The 17024-nt window shown below is 39.3% G+C and overlaps 1 non-coding gene across 1 annotated transcript; it reads left to right on the plus strand.

Annotated features, from left to right (window-relative positions):
* Positions 1 to 14566: 14566 nt before the first annotated feature.
* Positions 14567 to 14639, plus strand: TRNAG-GCC (transfer RNA glycine (anticodon GCC)). Its single transcript has one exon. It is a non-coding gene; the product is annotated as a tRNA-Gly (tRNA).
* Positions 14640 to 17024: the final 2385 nt, after the last annotated feature.

A 17024-nucleotide genomic window follows, 5' to 3' on the forward strand; every position in this document is an offset into this window, starting at 1 on the left:
ATGGACTAAGGAGCCTGGTAGGCTGCAGTCCATGGGGTCACGAAGAGTCGGACATGACTGAACGACTTTGCTTTCACTTTTCGCTTTCATGCGTTGGAGAAGGAAATGGCAACCCACTCCAGTGTTCTTGCCTGGAGAATCCCAGGGACGGGGGAGCCTGGTGGGCTGCCGTCTATGGGGTTGCACAGAGTCGGACACTACTGAAGCGACTTAGCAGCAGCAGCATGAATCATATGGGCTTCCCAGGTGGCTCAGATGGAAAAGGGTCTGCCTTCAGTGTGGGAGACCTGGGTTTGATCCCTGGGTCGGCAAGATCCCCTGAAGAAGGAAATGGCAACCCACTCCAGTACTCTTGCCTGGAAAATCCCATGGATGGAGGAGTCTGGTAGGCTACAGTCCAGGGGTCACAGAGTCAGACACGACTGAGCAACTTCACTTCACTTCATGAATCATATATTTAGTATCAAGTCTAAGAACTTTTTGCCTAACTGTAGATTCCAAATATTTTCCCCCATGTTTTTTCCTAAAAGCTTTATAGTTTTGCATTTCACATTTAAGCCCACAATTTGTTTGGAGTTAATGTTTGTATAAGGTGTGAAGTTTAGGTTAAGATTTTTTGGGTTTTGATTTTGTTGATCTGTTTTATTGTTTGCCTGTGAGTGTACAATTGTCCCCACACGATTTGTTGAAGATAATTTTATACTTTGGAAATTTTATTTTGGCTATTGTATGGAGAGTGGATTATGGTAAGGGGAGGTAGCTCAGCTGGTAAAGCACTGCCTGCAATGCAGGAGAACAGGGTTCAATTCCTGGGAATGGGATCAAACTGGCGAAGAGATAGGCTACCCACTCCAGTATTCTTGGGCTTCCCTGGTCGCTCAGATGGTAAAGAATCTACCTACAATGCAGGAGACCTGGGTTTGATCCCTGGGTTGGCAAGATCTGCTGGAGAAGGAAATGGCAACCCATTCCAGTATTCCTGCCTGGAGAATCCACATGGACAGAGGAGCCTGGTAGGTTACTCTCCATGCGGTCACAAAATGTCGAACACAACTGAGTGACTAAGCACAGCACAACACAGCTTAGTCAGAGAACAGACAGAGAAATGGGGGGAGAGCAGCGAATAGGAATAAGGTGACCAGTTAATTTTCTTTTTCATTTGTCTAGGTAAGAGATGATGGTGAATTGTAACAGGTGATAGCAGAGGAGATAAAATAAAATATTCAATAGATTTAGAGTGTTTGTAGATGTGGAGTAAATAGCACTTGCTGATGGTATTAGTTGTAGCAGTGAAAAAAAAAAGAAATTAAAGATGAATAAGTTTTAATGTGAGAAACTGAGTGTATTATAACTATATTTATGAAATTAAAGGAGACTGAGAAAGGAGAGCTGAAAGTTAAGACAGAGGAATCAAAACTTCTGTTTTGTCCATATTCTGTTTGAACACTAATTAGACATCTGAATGAAGATGTCAAGTAGATTGTTGGAGTAAGGATCTTGACATTCAAGGGCAAGATTAGGGCTGAGGATACTAATTTGAGGAGTCATTAGCGTGAATAATATTTTTAGGGAGGAAATCTAAATAGAAAAGATCAAATCTTTCATCATTGCCTTAGATTAAGAAATTAAGTCTCCTGAAAGATCACATGTGTATATTTCCTAAAAGTGATGAAGTTGTGTTAACTACTAACCTAACCCAGTAAAATTCTATTTAATTATTTATACTTGGCATGCATCTTTGATCAAATATTTTAATATATTTTATTGTAAGAAATTACTAATTACCTAAATTTAATGATATATCTTAGTAGTCTCTTGTATGTGTGTTATTGCACCTAAAAATTAGAATCTGGTAAAATAAAAGGCCTTAGCTTATGCTGTATAATCATTTATCTTTCAAGAATAGCTTCAATGAAACTAAAAAAAAATACTGAAATAAATTACGTTGGCTAAACATGATGTATTTTTAACCTCAGAAACTATGATAATAAGTGAAGACAACCCTCATAATTCCAATCAATTCTCACATTTTATGTGTTTCAAAGGACCCTGAGTGACTGGATTAGTGTTCTGGATACAATGAAAAGATTCAGGTCTGCTTTGGAGTGTATCACAGCCTTTTTTTAATGAATCTTTAGTCATGGATATTGATGAATCCTATAGGCTGAAAGAAAAGTTGATTCAAAAATGTGTATATTCGTTGAAAATGGGGTAGAGGAATTTACCTGAAGATATTGATAAGGCTCTACTGACAGCTGTGTAATGAATTCCAAGTACTTATATAAAAAAAGATATGTACAAAAGATAAGAACACATTAAGTACAGATTGTGTATAATACAGATTTGTATGAATATTAATTAGAAATCAATAACTGAGACATCTGGAAAATTCTTGTAAAACTAACTCTCTTTAATTTCCTCTCAATAGAAAGGCCAGAACACTTCTTTTTGGCCAGATGCTTGTATGTTAAATGGTGATTGAGAGAGAATTTCAAAATATAATGGAGAGTATAAGTATTTTGGCATTTGGGAAGACTTAGAGACCAGCTACTGGTTTGAAGCCCTGGTTTGAGATAGTCATGTCTCTGAATCAAGGTTCCCTATAAATTCATAGTCATTATGTACAACTCCACATAAAGGTTTAAGTATTAAGTGAGATTATATAAATCAAGGATCTGGTGTTAGAGTAGGGGTGTTTTAAAATACAGTCTTTTTCTTTAATTCCTGTTTCATTTCTGCTTGCTATCTCCAAAAGAATCACTCCCTACTGCAGCAGATAATTAAGATGAGTAATAAGGAATCAGACACATATATATGTATATAGGAAGACATTCTTTCAATGGATTCATGCATCAGTTTCAGATGGATTATTTCTCCAAATTATTGAAAGAATTCAGATTACAGCACCAAATCATTAAATAATCAGAGATAATGTAGAAGCACTGGGAAATGAAGGGTAGTAAACGTTCTGATTTCCAAAGACTAAAAGAGAAATAATGGTTGGATTATGGCACAAAGAGTTGATGTATTCTAGTCTACTGCTACTGCTGCTACTACTGCTAAGTCACCTCAGTCGTGTCCGACTCTGTGCGATCCCATAGACGGCAGCCCACCAGGCTCCTCTGTCCCTGGGATTCTCCAGGCAAGAACACTGGAGTGGGTTGCCATTTCCTTCTCCAATGCATGAAAGTAAAAGGTGAAAGTGAAGTTGCTCAGTCGTGTCCGACTCTTAGCGACCCCATGGACTGCAGCCTACCAGGCTCCTCCATCCATGGGATTTTTCCAGGCAAGAGTACTGGAGTGGGGTGCCATTGCTTTCTCTGATTCTAGTCTAGGTTACATAATAATTCCGAGTAAAGCAGAATTCACTTGACCATAGTGTTAACAGTGAAAGTGAAAGTCCCTCAGTTGTGTCTGACTCTTTGCGACCCCAAGGACTATACAGTCCATGGAATTCTCCAGGCCGGAATACTGGAGTGAGTAGCTGTGCCCTTCTGCAGGGGATCTTCTCAACCCAGAGATCGAACCCAGATCTCCCCCATTGCAGGCGGATTCTTTACCAGCTGAGCCACAAGGGAAGCCCAAGAATACTGGAGTGGGCAGCCTATCCCTTCTTCAGGGGATCTTCCTGACCCAGGAATTGAACCAGGGTCTTCTGCATTTCAAGCAGACTCTTTACAAACTGACGAGTGTTGATAGAGTTACAGTGAAACATAACTAAGCCACACAATTTTAAACAAAAGACATATAAACCTCTTTATTCTAATTGCACATTTGTTTTAAGATATTAAGCTGGATGTGGAGGAATCTTGACTTGTGATAGCATCCCATGTGCGATCACGGTTGTGTGTGTGTGTGTGTGTGTGTGTGTGTGCTCGGTCGTGTCCAACTCTGCAACTCCATGGACTGTAGCCCACTAGACTCCTCTGTCCATGGAATTTTCCAAGCAAGAATACAGGAGCAGGGAATTCCTTCTCCAGGGAATCTTTGCAACCCAGGGATTAAACCTACATCTCCTGCATTGGCAGGCAGAATCTTTACCACTGTGCCACCTGAGAAGCCATGGTTGTGGAAATATTCAAAGACGACTTCTGGTCAGCAGTGGGGAGCACACAATGACTCTACTAAGATCTTAGATATTTGCTCATCTCTTCTTTTACGTTGTTTAGTCTAGATGAGATATCTGCATAGATAGTGTTGATCCACTTGGAGAGTTTTACATGCAAATCTGGCACTTAATCTTGGTTTTATTTGTACAGCATTCAAACCAACTAACCTAGAAACTGTAAGCATCTTTACTTATAACCCATATGATTTATTACCCACCAAAATTGATAACAAGTCAATGCTTAAGACCACAGGCTCTGTAGCCAGATAGCCAGGATTTGAATCCTTCTCTACCACTTTTTAGCTAGCAAATTATTATACTTAACCCCTTCTATTCAGTTTCCTATCAGCAAAATGTAGACAATTATAGTACCACCTTCATTAATGGTTGTGAGGACTTGTTAAAATTTGTAGAGGGCTTAAAACTATACATGGCATAATCACCTAAAAATGTGAAGTAAACACTGAATTAAAATAAAATACTGTTTTTATTTGTCTTTAAATTAAGACTGCTAACTTAGAGATGGTCTTTTGAAGAAAATTTATTTATAATCAGGAGTGAGAAGATAAAATATGATTCACTGCTTAGAATAGCATAAGAATGCCATATCAGATCAGATCAGATCAGTCGCTCAGTCGTGTCTGACTCTTTGCGACCCCATGAATCGCAGCACGCCAGGCCTTCCTGTCCATCACCAACTCCCGGAGTTCACTCAGACTCACATCCATCGAGTCAGTGATGCCATCCAGCCATCTCATCCTCTGTCGTCCCCTTCTCCTCCTGCCCCCAATCCCCCCCAGCATCAGAGTCTTTGCCAATGAGTCAACTCTTCACATGAGGTGGCCAAAGTACTGGAGTTTCATCTTTAGATCATTCCTTCCAAAGAAATCCCAGGGCTGATCTCCTTCAGAATGGACTGGTTGGATCTCCTTGCAGTCCAAGGGACTCTCAAGAGTCTTCTCCAACACCGCAATTCAAAAGCATCAATTCTTCAGTGCTCAGCCTTTTTCACAGTCCAACTCTCACATCCATACATGACCACAGGAAAAACCATAGCCTTGACTAGACGAACCTTTGTTGGCAAAGTAATGTCTCTGCTTTTCAATATGCTATCTAGGTTGGTCATAACTTTCTTTCCAAGGAGCAAGCGTCTTTTAATTTCATGGCTGCAGTCACCATCTGCAGTGATTTTGGAGCCCAGAAAAATAAAGTCTGACACTGTTTCCACTGTTTCCCCATCAATTTCCCATGAAGTGATGGGACCAGATGCCATGATATTCGTTTTCTGAACGTTGAGCTTTAAGCCAAATTTTCCACTCTCCTCTTTCACTTTCATCAAGAGGCTTTTGAATTCCTCTTCACTTTCTGCCATAAGGGTGGTGTCATCTGCATATCTGAGGTTATTGATATTTCTCCTGGCAATCTTGATTCCAGCTTGTGTTTCTTCCAGTCCAGCATTTCTCATGATGTACTCTGCATAGAAGTTAAATAAACAGGGTGACAATATACAGCCTTGATGAACTCCTTTTCCTATTTGGAACCAGTCTGTTGGTCCACGTCCAGTTCTAACTGTTGCTTCCTGACCTGCATACAAATTTCTCAAGAGGCAGATCAGGTGGTCTGGTACTCCCATCTCTTTCAGAATTTTCCACAGTTTATTGTGATCCACACAGTCAAAGGCTTTGGCATAGTCAATAAAGCAGAAATAGATGTTTTTCTGGAACTCTCTTGCTTTTTCCATGATCCAGCAGATGTTGGCAATTTGATCTCTGGTTCCTCTGCCTTTTCTAAAACCAGCTTGAACATCAGGAAATTCATGATTCACATATTGCTAAAGCCTGGCTTGGAGAATTTTGAGCATGACTTTACTAGCGTGTGAGATGAGTGCAATTGTGTGGTAGTTTGAGCATTCTTTGGCATTGCCTTTCTTTGGGATTGGAATGAAAACTGAGCCTTTCCAGTCCTGTGGCCACTGCTGAGTTTTCCAAATTTGCTGGCATATTGAGTGCAGCACTTTCACAGCATCATCTTTCAGGATTTGGAATAGCTCAACTGGAATTCCATCACCTCCACTAGCTTTGTTCATAGTGATGCTTTCTAAGGCCCACTGGACTTCACATTCGAGGATGTCTGGCTCTAGGTCAGTGATCACACCATCGTGATTATCTGGGTCATGAAGATCTTTTTTGTACAGTTCTTCTGTGTATTCTTGCCACCTCTTCTTAATATCTTCTGCTTCTGTTAGGTCCATACCATTTCTGTCCTTTATCAAGCCCATCTTTGCATGAAATGTTCCTTTGGTATCTCTAATTTTCTTGAAGAGATCCCTAGTCTTTCCCATTCTGTTGTTTTCCTCTATTTCTTTGCATTGATTGCTGAGGAAGGCTTTCTTATCTCTTCTTGCTATTCTTTGGAACTCTACATTCAGATATTTATATCTTTCCTTTTCTCCTTTGCTTTCACTTCTCTTCTTTTCACAGCTATTTGTAAGGCCTCCCTAGACAGTCATTTTGCTTTTTTGCATTTCTTTTCCATGGGGATGGCCTTGATCCCTGTCTCCTGTACAATGTCACGAACCTCATTCCATAGAATGCCATATACAAACAACAATTACTCAAATCTAAAAGTATTTAGATGTACCTGAGAAAAGAAGAGAAGCTAAAGACAAAGGAGAAAAGGAAAGATACACCAATTTGAATGCAGGGTTTCAAAGAATAGCAAGGAAAATGAGAAAGCCTTCCTCAATGATCAATGCAAAGAAATAGAGGAAAACAATAGAATGGGAAAAACTAGAGATCTCTTCAATAAAACAGAGATACCATTTTGCACAAAAATGGGCATAATAAAGGACAGAAATGGTATAGAACTGACAGAAGCAGAAGATATTAGGAAGAGATGGCAACAATACACAGAAGAACTATACAAAATGATCTTTAGGACCTAGATAACCACAATGGTGTGATCACTCACCTAGAGCCAGACATCCTGGAATGAGAAGTCAAGAGGGCCTTAGGAAACAACACTACAAACAAAGCTAGTGGAGGTGATGGAATTCCACTTGAGCTATTTCAAATCCTAAAAGATGATGCTATGAATGTGCTGCACTCAATATGCCAGCAAATTTGGAAAACTCAGCAATGGCCACAGAATTGGAAAAGGTCAGTTTTCATTCCAATCCCAAAGAAAGGCAATGCCAAAGAATGCTCAAACTACTGCACAATTGCACTCATCTCACACACTAGCAAAGTAATGCTCAAAATTCTCCAAGCCAAGCTGCAACAGTATGTGAACCATGAAATTTCAGATGTTCAACCTGGATTTAGAAAAGGCAGAGGAACTAGAGATCAAATTGCCAACATCCATTGGATTATTGAAAAAGCAAGAGAGTTCCAGAAAAACATCTACTTTTGCTTTATTGACTACATCAAAGACTTTGACTGTGTGGATCTCCACAAACTGTGGAAAATTCTTAAAGAGATGGTAATACCAGACCACCTGACCTGACTCCTGAGAAATCTGTATGCAGGTCAACAAGCAACAGTCAGAACTGGACATGGAACAACAGACTGGTTCCAAATTGAGAAAGGAGTATGTCAAGGTTGTATATGGTCATCCTGCTTATTTAACTTATATGCAGAGTACATCATGCCAAATGATGGGCAGGATAAAGCACAAGCTGGAATCAAGATTGCAAGGAGAAATATCAATAATCTCAGATACGCAGAGGATACCACCCTTATGGCAGAAAGCGAAGAACTAAAGAGCCTGTTGATGAAAGTGAAAGAGGAGAGTGAAAAGGTTGGCTTAAAACTCAACATTCAGAAAACTAAAATCATGGCATCTGGTCCCTTCATGGGAAATAGATGGGGAAACAGTGGAAACAGTGTCTGACTTTATTTTTTGGGTCTCCAAAATCACTGCAGATGGTGACGGCAGTGATGAAATTTTAAAAATGCTTACTCCTTGGAAGTAAACCTATCACCAATTTAGATAGCATATTAAAAAGCAGAGACACTATTGTGCCAACAAAGGTCTGTCTAGTCAAAGGTATGGCTTTTCCAGTAGTCATGTATTGATGTGAGAAAAGTGAAAGTGAAGTCATTCAGTCGTGTCCAACTTTTTGTGACCCCAACGACTCTAGTCGGCCAGACTTCTCCAGCCTTGGGATTTTCCAGGCAAGAATACTGGACTGGGTTGCCATTTCCATCTCCAGGGCATCTTCCTGATTTCCTGGTGGCTCAGATGGTAAAAAGTCTGCCTGTAATGCATGTAAAGAAAGCTGAGCGCCAAAGAATTCATGCTTTTGAACTGTGGTGTTGGAGAAGTCCCTTGGACTGCAAGGAGATCCAACCAGTCCATCCTAAAGGAGATCAGTCCTGGGTGTTCATTGGAGGGAGTGATGTTGAAGCTGAAACTCCAATACTTTGGCCACCTGATGCTGGCCAAAGAAGAACTGACTCATTGGAAAAGACTCTGATGTTGGGAAAGGTTGAAGGCAGAAGGAGAAGGGGACAACAGAGGATGAGATGGTTGGATGGCATCACCGACTCAATGGCCATGAGTTTAGGTAAACTCTGGGAGTTGGTGATGGACAGGGAGGCCTGGCATGCTGTGGTCCATGGGGTTGCAGAGAGTTGGACACAATTGAGCAACTGAACTGAACTGAACTGTACAGCCAAGCAGCTTAGTTATCTGTGTATAGGCCTTCTTTTAAATATTTTTCTATTATGCTTTATCACTGTGCTATACAGTAGGGCCATGTTGTTTATCCATTTTATATGTACCAGTTTGCATCTGCTAATCCCAAACTCCCAATCCAATCCTCTCCCACTTGCCTCCCCCTTGGCAACCACCAGTCTGGTTTCTATGTACATGATTCTATATTTGTTTTGTAGGTAGGTTCATTTGTGTCATACTTAGATTCCACATATAAATGATATCATATGGTAGTTGTCTTTCTCTCTCTGACTTAGTATGATCTCTAGTTATATCCATGTTGCTACAAATAACATTATTTTGTCCTTTTTAAAAATGGCTGATAGTATTCAGTATTGTTCTATATATGTAAACTTCTTCTTTATCCAGTCATCTGTTGACGGACATTTAACTTGTTTCCATGTTTCAGCTATTGTGAATAGTGCTATGAACATAGGGGTACATGTATCTTTTAAATTATAGTTTTGTCTGGATATATCCAAGAATAGGATTGCTGGATTACATGGTAATCATATTTTTAGTTTTCTGAGGAACTTCCATGCTGTTTTTCACAGTGACTACACCAAGGTATATTCCCACCAGCAGTACAGGAGGGATCCCTTTTCTGCACACCTTGTCCAGCATTTCTTTGTAGACTTTTTAATGATGGCCATTCTGACTGATGCAGTGTGGTACCTCAATGAAGTTTTGATTTGCATTTCTCTAATAATTAGTGATGTTGAGCATATTTTCATGTGCCTATTGGCCATCTGTATTTCTTCTTTGTAGAAGTGTCTCTTTAGGTCCTCTGTCCATTTTTTAGTTGGCTTGTTTTGTTGTTTTCAAGTTGTATGAACTGTTTGTATATTTTTGAAATTATGCCCTTGTTTGTCACATCATTTGCAAATATTTTCTCCCAATTCTGTACACTGTCTTTTTGTTTGTGGTTTTCTTTACTACTTTAACTTAATCTTTATAACAGTCTAGGGCAGCAGAGAAAACCAGATACTATTATTTTTCACAGATGAGAAACTCAAGGCTCAAAAAATTTTAAAGTAATGTGCTTGACTAAAGTCTCAACTTATTTCATGGCCCAGATTCCCTGCAGTGCTCTCAAATAATGGCTAAGTCACAAATCAAAAACCTCTTTCACTTTTATTCTCTATATTTCCTTGAAACAAATACCTCTTTCACAATGGGGAAATTCAGCAGAGCTTCTGTTTACAGTTGCATGAGATGGATGCTGCACAAACTAAGGGACTGACATTCTCATAGTGGTGTAGCTAAGTGGTGCTTCTTGAATTTGTGCAGTGCCCAACCTATATGAGCACATGAGGCATGGATGAAACAACTAGCTTTACTGATCCAAAGCTCAAGTTAGAAACACCAAACAGCTGTAGAATTTTCATCCTGATTTCCATTTCAGTGTGTTTTCACCCCAAAGAAGAAAAAAAGATGAAATCAAACAAAAGTAACTTTAAGAGAATATTTGTCACTCTGGTTGAACTTTCTTTTACTTGAAATTCACCCTGTCTATACTCAATTGAATAGAATGACATTTGATTGAACTGACTGGGAAAGAAAGTGACAAGATACATCTGGATTCAGGTTCTCATATTCGGTTTACTGTTTAGTGCAGCAATGCCTGAAATTAAATGAACACACACAGAACATTCATCATAATGCTGTCTGTGGAGTTCTGTTACAGGGAGATATTGCTATTACAGTCTTCCCACAGTTGAACTCTGAAGATGGACTTGGTATTCTGCACAACAGCACATTTCATGTGAGTCTGAAACCTTTTTTCCCCATATTTTCACTGAAATTAGAAATCTGGTAATTGGATTTGTAAAAGTGCCTTGTGGAGTAATTATGTGTAATACATTCTCAAGTATTCTTTCTTAGTAAACCTGTTAGGGATGCTAAGAGATACCTCACACCTTCCCCTTCACAACTGCCACATGGTCTTCTTTGAAACTAGTTCCAATAATGAGTACCTTTAATAGAGAAAACAGGCTGTTTTAACTTTTAAAAAACTAAATAAGAATCATAAGACAAAAGGATATAATGTTTAGCTTGAGGTGAAATGAGGAGGGCCAACTAAGTTTCACTCAATGTCATTACAACGCTACTAGAAACAGTTAAGCCAACAAAATATTTAAGCTTCTATTAGTTTTTAGAGATATTGGCAATATATATCATTAGTTTTCATAATGAAATAACACAGAATTTTAAAATGTCTAAAATCATCTTTGAAAAAAATAGAAACCAACACATTGTAAAGCAAGTATCCTCCAGTTAAAAAAAATAGCACAGAATAAATTAATAAAAAGCATCTAAGGTAAAAATATGACCAATGCTGGTGACGTTTTAGTAATATATTTGGAATGCCTGACAATGAACTAGCAATAGATTGTTCGTGTACTCTAGAATAAACATTTAAATTATAATTTGAGTGTTTCCTAATGCCTTGAAATTAAAAAAGAAATATTTTCCATGAGAACTCACCAGCAAAGACTGACAACAGTGATTATCTTTCTGCCAGTTAGCAGCATGGAAATTAGAAGGAGCCATTTAATCCCTCAGATTGTTTAACTGTGACATTTTTGATGCATAGTACAAGAGATTTAACTATCAGCCAGAAAACAAACAAAGATTAACATGACATTTGCACTGCAAATCACAATCATGCTCCATTTGCCAGAATCTTTCTTAACAGCTGATACTCAGCATTTCCAAGTTAGGAACAAGTTAGTCAACAAGAAGCAAACTCGCTTATTACTAAGTGTGAGTAGGCAGTGCATATTAAATCATGTAATGATTTCATTTAATAAGTAATGCCTTCACTACCTGCTGCATCCCAGACATTCTTGCACAATTAGAATTGAGACAAAAAGGCGAGGATTGCAGACGTTAGACAGCAAACAAATAAACACTATAAAGGAAAGCAGTGGGTGCATAGAGAAGAGGCATCAGGGTTGGCTTGGGTAGGGGGAGAGGCAGGTCAGGGGAGACTTGGCAGAGACACTCACTGAAGGAAAGCTCTTATTTTTTTCCGCCTCCTCATTTTCTAAAAGAAAAAGAGGCCTTAATGGACTGCAGATAATTAGCTCACAAGCAACTTTTAAAAATTCTATGTAATCTATTTTCAGTTCAAAATTTAAGATATCAACAGGAAATATATATATATAACTAAGATTAATAATAATAATTTAATACCATCTATGCTGAATTATGGAGAAGGAAATGGAAACCCACTCCAGTATTCTTGCCTAGAGAATTCCAGGGACAGAGGAGTCTGGTGGGCTGCTGTCTATGGGGTCTCACAGAGTCAGACATGACTGAAGCGACTTAGCAGCAGCAGCATGCTGAATTAGCTGAATTAAGTCCTTCTTGAGAGCTTCATTCTAGGAAGACTTTGTTTAAAAATTATTTTACCAATAGTAATCTTATGATGTCTCAATTTTTTCCCATTTAATTCTATGGTAGAATTGTTAATTTGATAATTTAAACTTACAGATGTGATTTAAAAAACTGGCAAGGTAGGAGGAAGATAAAGGTAGAGTCCAGCTTCAGAGACAAAAGAGGTGTTTGGGAGGAGCAACTCTAATACTTTGGCCACCTCATGCAAGAGTTGACTCATTGGAAAAGACTCTGATGCTGGGAGGGATTGGGGGCAGGAGGAGAAGGGAACAACAGAGGATGAGATGGCTGGATGGCATCACCGACTCGATGGATGTGAGTTTGAGTGAACTCTGGGAGTTGGTGATGGACAGGGAGGCCTGGCGTGCTGTGATTCATGGGGTCTCAAAGAGTCAGACATGACTGAGCGACTGAACTGAACTGAACTGAACTGAAGGAAGTTTTCAGAACTACATGCAAGGATTGGGTGTGATAGGATTAGCAGTACAAGCATTCTTGCTCAGTCCCTAAGTTGTGTCTGACTCTGTGACCCCGTGAACTGTAGCACCCCAGACTTCTCTGGCCTTCAGTATCTCTCACAGTTTGCTCAAACTCATGTCCACTGAGTCAGTAATGCCATTTAGTCATCTCATCCTCTGTCTCCCCCTTCTCTTCCTGCCCTCAGTCTTTCCCAACATCAAGGTCTTTTTCCAATGAATCAGCTCTTTGCATCAGGTAACCAAAGAATTGGAGCTTCAACTTCAGCACTTTAGCATCAGTCCTTCCAATGAATAATTCAGGGTTGATTTCCTTTAGGATTCCTTTATTACAGACATGGGGTGGTGGCGGGGAAGGGGCAGAAAGTATGTAAGGGCAAGAAAGTGGAAGGCCATTTATGTCTGATATAGAGTATAGGTTTCATATCTGGACCATGAGGAGCCATTGGAGAATTTAAAGTTGATGTGTACAAAAATCATATTAGAACTGAAAGGTTATTCACATAAACAAGCAAAGTTTGTATTGGAGGGGAGTAAGACTAGCATGAAGCCACTAGAGGTGACTGAAAACATGGGCCCAACTCTTTATCCTTTCTTCTATCTAATCTTACAATGTGACTTTACAGCAGCTTTCAGTAAGAAGTGGTGATTTGCAGTGATTTGCAGCTTTCTCCACCTGCAGAATATGAGTTACCTTCGTAACTGGCTGTAGCCATGAAATGTAGTCATAGTGAGTCTTTACCAGTTCTGAGTGTGTATCTTCATGGTTACAGAACCCTGCCTGCTCTGTCATGAGAACACGCCAAACTACCACTTGGAACTAGTCCAGTTGTTCTAGCTAAGATCATCCTAGACCAGCTTACAGTCAGATATTCCTAGGAGATGTGAAAAAGTCCAGATAGACTCAGCAATGCCTGCCCAAACACAGCTCCCTGCAGACATAAATGTGAGCCTAGCCAAGATCAGAAGAACTTCCCAGTTGACCTATAGATTTCGGAGGCATTATTTTTTTATGCTACTGCATTCAGGAATTGTATATTACACAGCAGTGGGTAACTGATACATCATTCTAACAAATCTTCCCTTGCTGCATTATGAATGGACATAGTAACAGGAAACTTAGCTTCCAATTAAAAATCAAACATAAATCCTTAACACAGAATGCAAACTATGCAAATTCTTTCTTCTGTAACATACTCAGGCCTTAGTGAGGTTCCTCATTGCTAATCTAGCCTACCTTCATCAAAACGATAGGCTTCTTTTTGGACCACTGTGTTTTCCTGCTCTTCATTTCCATGTTTTACTTTGAGTCACTACTCTCTATCTGAGTACTGCTCTATGCAAACTCAGTGTTTTGTGGAATTTATCTGAAGATTCTTAAGTTCATTTACTAAAAATTCAGTTTATTATCACTCCCGGGAGGGATATCATTTGAATAAAAGGTAAAACTTAGATTTTATTCACTGCATCTAACATTGTTCTTGGCACATAGTAGGAACACAAAAATGTTTGTTAATGAATTAATGGCTCTCTCCTAATTAATACTCATCCCTAATAAATGTTCTCCACTTTCAAATCTATTTCAAGTCTCTGTTCCCCTCCCTAGATTTAAAAACCAACATTCCATTTTATTTGCTCTTTGAATTTTCCTACAGCTCATGACACATGCTTTTCATGGCTAAATTAACACCCTACTAGTTACTACTCTAGAAGTTAAAATCCTATCTCTGCCACTTACTATTTTGTGACACTGGGGAAATTGCTTAAACACTCTGTGGCCCCAGTTTTTTTAATTAGCAAATCGTAATGTCAATAACACAGATCTCAAGTAAGATTAAATATACACTTAAAGTGCTTAGAAGCTTCCCTGGTGGCTCAGACGGTAAAGCGTCTGCCTGCCATGCAGGAGACCTGGGTTCGATCCCTGGGTCAGGAAGATCCCCTGGAGAAGGAAAAGGCAACCCACTCCAGTATTCTTGCCTGGAAAATCCCATGGTTGGAGGAGCCTGATAGGTTACAGTCCATGGGGTTGCAAAGAGTCGGACACAACTAAGCAACTTCACTTTAAAGTGCTTAGAAAGAATACCTGGGACACAGTAAGCTCAAGAGAGGCATCTAAAAACATCAAGGTTTACTTGAAATATTTTCTACTCCCCTTGGAGATTCCAAACTGAATTTTGCCCCTTGTATACTCAGCAGACAAAAATCTACTTAACACCTGAATGTGCCATTCTTTCACCCAGCAGCTTCTAGCATTATTTTCCTTGGCCTCACTACTAAATTTGTCTTCAGCTTCATCTGTCTTTTTCTTTGCTTATCTGACAAAGGAAAGGTTATTCCTCGCCCACTAACCCTTCTGCTTAATATTCCCAACCCCATCTGTTTCTCCTTCCTCCAGGATATTAATCCATCCCTCCCTTTAACAATTTCTCCTTCCCTACTGCCTCCTTGCACTCAGCCAATAAACCTTTCTGCCTTCACCTGTCAGAAAAAATATTTTCACTTAGTCTGAGACTAAGGTTACTCTTTTACCTTCCTTACAGTCACTTAATTCCAGGGGTGGGGGAGGAAATTATTTAAATGTAACGCTTCTACACTGTCCTCTTCTATTTATCATTTGTAATGATACTACCCAGCTCCAAACTCATTTATATCATATATGACTTTATTATTTTCTACCAACTTGACTTTACACCATTGCAGAACAAATGGGATTTTGACATTTTTCACAATAAAAGAACCACCATTGAGTAAATATTATGTACAAGATAGGGTGCTGAGCATGTTACATGTATTAACTCACTGAATCTTCACAACAATCTTGTGAGGTAGATATCTTCATTTCATGAATAAGGATACTGAGACTTAGTTAATTTATCTCTCATTTATCTATTTATCATCTTCAGTTCAGTCGCTCAGTCGTATCTGACTCTTTGAGACCCCATGAATTGCAGCACTCCAGGCCTCCCTGTCCATCACCAACTCCCGGAGTTCACCCAAACTCATGTCCATCGAGTCGGTGATGCCATCCAGCCATCTCATCCTCTGTCATCCCCTTCTCCTCCTGCCCCAATCCCTTCCAGCATCAGAGTCTTTTCCAATGAGTCAACTCTTTGCATGAGGTGGCCAAAGTACTGGAGTTTCAGCTTTAGCATCAGTCCTTCCAATGAACACCCAGGACTGATCTCCTTTAGGATGGACTGGTTGGATCTCCTTGCAGTCCTAGGGACTCTCAAGAGTCTTCTCCAACACCACAGTTCAAAAGCATCAATTCTTCAGTGCTCAGCCTCCTTCATAGTCCAACTCTCACATCCATACATGACCACTGGAAAAATCATAGCCTTGACTAGATGGACCTTTGTTGGCAAAGTAATGTCTCTGCTTTTGAATATGCTATCTAGGTTGGTCATAACTTTCCTTCCAAGGAGTAAGCGTCTTTTAATTTCATGGCTGCAATCACCATCTGCAGTGATTTTGGAGCCCCCAAAAATAAAGCCTGACACTGTTTCCACTGTTTCCCCATCTATATGCCATGAAGTGATGGGACCAGATGCCATGATCTTAGTTTTCTGAATTTATGATCTTAGAGTAATTCTGTAAGCCTAAATAGCCCAGGGACAAGCTGATACTCATCTATGTGCTGATCAACTTCAGTGATTGCTTTTTGACTCATGGTCTAACTACCTAATGACACTTCTCTGTCATCAGTCACCAAATACCTAAACACCAATGGACTCATCACTGTTCACATCCCCTTAGAATTTCTATGGTGTTTGGTCCTGCTTATTCCTCATACATTTTATCTTTTTTCCATCTAGATAGGAACACCCCTATTTCCATCTATTCCTTTATTGCTTTATATTTTTAGCCCTAGGTTCTTAACATGCCTCTCCTCCTTTCCTTCCCTCCATAACAGTATATATAAACACAGTCTAATTTCTATATTAAGAAAAATGCACTGTTTCAATTCTGCCTCTCTGACACAACCACTGTGCTGCTTTTCTTTTTTATTTCCTTTGGAAATAGAAGGGGATTAAAAACATGTGCTAGTTCCACTTTCAAATCTCTCATTTACTCTCCATCCCACTGAAATCTCAAATCTACGATAAACACTTCATTGAAACTGCTCTTTCCAAGACCAACACACTGTAATTACAAATCCAATAAAACCTGTTCAATTCTTATCCAACATGATTTTTCTGAATGTTTCCTTGGCACTTTTAACTCATTAGGCTTAAAATTTTATCTCATCTCCACCTGCCACTCAACTCCTTTTCCTCCAGAGTTTTCTAATATTTAACTAAATCTCAATTATCCCATTT

The sequence above is a fragment of the Bubalus kerabau genome, chromosome 1 (assembly GCF_029407905.1).
Source record: "Bubalus kerabau isolate K-KA32 ecotype Philippines breed swamp buffalo chromosome 1, PCC_UOA_SB_1v2, whole genome shotgun sequence".
Lineage (NCBI taxonomy): Eukaryota > Metazoa > Chordata > Mammalia > Artiodactyla > Bovidae > Bubalus > Bubalus kerabau.